This window comes from Contarinia nasturtii, unplaced genomic scaffold (assembly GCF_009176525.2).
Source record: "Contarinia nasturtii isolate CC-2019 unplaced genomic scaffold, AAFC_CNas_1.1 Cnas_scaffold_2656, whole genome shotgun sequence".
Classification (NCBI taxonomy): domain Eukaryota; kingdom Metazoa; phylum Arthropoda; class Insecta; order Diptera; family Cecidomyiidae; genus Contarinia; species Contarinia nasturtii.
The window spans coordinates 1-2,093 of record NW_022199976.1 but is presented as its reverse complement, the minus strand read 5'-3'; the positions used below and the strand labels follow the sequence as shown (position 1 = coordinate 2,093).

The 2,093-nt window shown below is 34.4% G+C and overlaps 1 non-coding gene across 1 annotated transcript; it reads right to left on the bottom strand.

The window, feature by feature from the left end:
- Positions 1–1,301: 1,301 nt before the first annotated feature.
- On the bottom strand, positions 1,302–1,420 carry LOC116348697. Its single transcript, XR_004201854.1, has one exon. It is a non-coding gene; the product is annotated as a 5S ribosomal RNA (ribosomal RNA).
- Positions 1,421–2,093: the final 673 nt, after the last annotated feature.

The following is a 2,093-nucleotide window of genomic DNA, read 5'->3' as shown; positions in this document are numbered from 1 at the left end:
ATTACTAATCTTCAATTCAATTAACGTTTTGCCACACAAATCCGAAATCAAATTTAAAGTATCATTTTCATTGCCATGTTCAGGCTTGAAGTCGATTGATTTCACTGATGGTCCAAAATGTTTTAAAAATTTCTTTGCGCGTGTTAAATCTAACGTAATCGCTAGCGTATTCGGATCATGTACATTACAAATTCGTAACATTTCCAATTTAGATGGAAAGGCCGTTTTTGCACTTTGTTGAAACCAAAGACATGTTTCAGCCACATTCAGATAGTCACGAGGATGCGTAATTTTTTGGAAGATGGCTTGAATGCAATCGTCATTAAGTGCATTCAATATGTGACTTGGAGAGTCATTTGCGGCTGGTATGTTCAAGTCATACAACACACGGTTTAGACCAAATTTCTTCATTAGACCAATAATTTCCGTCAGATGTATAGTGCGAATATTCACTTGTTTCAAATAGAACAACATCAGAAAATCCTTAAATGCTTCAGGAGATGTTGATGCCAATTTGACGTCGCCCTTTACTGCCGCCTCTCCATAAAACATATCATCGAATACACTGCTTGCCTTTGATGAAATGCATTTATGTGCTGGTATACGCTTTTTCTCCTCTCCGCACACAAAATATACATCGGCTGATCTCTCATTTAGATACAAACTTCCTATTTTTGTTGCCGGTAATTTATTCTCTTTAATTAATTTCCCGGTGTTGATGGTTTCTCTTTCTAATCGTTGACGTTTTGCTGGACGTTCTTCGGATAATGCCATTTTTAACGAGCACAAGAATTGATTGAGTTGAATTCACCAAAAAATTCAAATAATTCTGACCAAATAATAGTTTTCCACTGCGTTTGTCTATGTTTCACACTCAAATGCACATACGAGACTGATCCTTTTCAAATGTATCTAACGACCACTGACGCTCACACAGATGACTAATTACACTTTTGTCGTGTCATTGTGTTAGTCTTATTTATGTTGTTGAAGTCATTTGTATGAGCTGTGACGAAGTCGAGTCGCATATCAGTTTAACAACGACAATACTATGTTAGAAGTGTCATTTATGTGCAAAATGGTATCGTCCAAATTTTTATGCATGCTCACACATATGCTTAATTACATTGTCATGTAGTTGATTTGTCTATTTTCGAACAAACTTTTATAATTCTGAAAATAAATTCACGATTCACAATTAAAAATGTTTTAATATTTTTCCGATGTACAATTTAAAGAGTATTTGTGATTTTTTACTTTATTTGAAAAAAAAAGAAAGAGAAATAAAAAAAAGGGATTGATGCCAACGACACATGGTGTTCCCAGACGGTCACCCATTCAAGTACTAACCATGCTCAATGCAGCTTAACTTCAGTGATCGGACGAGAACTGGTGCTTTTTACATGATATGGTCGTTGCATTTGTATACCGCTCTCTCGCTAACACATTCTTTCAATTCTATCATTCAATTTTTCATTTTTCATTGAATTCCATTGTATTATATATTTAAGGTCATTTTTTGTGAGAATTTTTTGCTCTTTATGAAAAATATAATTATGACATTTTTTCACCAAATCAATTCTTCCAAAATCTTCACTTTCCATTTTGCGAAACTAGTCGCTCTTTGCTCGCAGTTGACTCTCTTAATTCCAATTGGTATCAATTCAATACTTCAAAAACTCAAAATATTCATGAACTCAAAAGGATTCAAACACAAACAACATCGCTTGAAATTATCGTTTGGATTTTTTATTTGTAACTTTATTTAAAAATGAATATTGATTATTCCATAATTGACCCTCATTTCCTTACAATTAATAGCCCCTTTCTTAAAATACTACAATGTGCTCCTTGAAGTGAACAGCAGCTCTTCATTTCAAATTAATATTCCAGGCTAAGAACTCTTCCATTCCAAATTCGTAGTCCCATCCGCAATGCCGGTTCCATGCATACGAATCAGTTCGTTTCATTTCAATTTTGCTAAAATCACTTTGACCATTGGCGATCGTCCATTTTGTCGCCAAGAAAATATTGTCCGGTACATAGATGGTTACTTTTCGTGCATGGTTCAGTTTTTCGGTGCGTTCATTGTT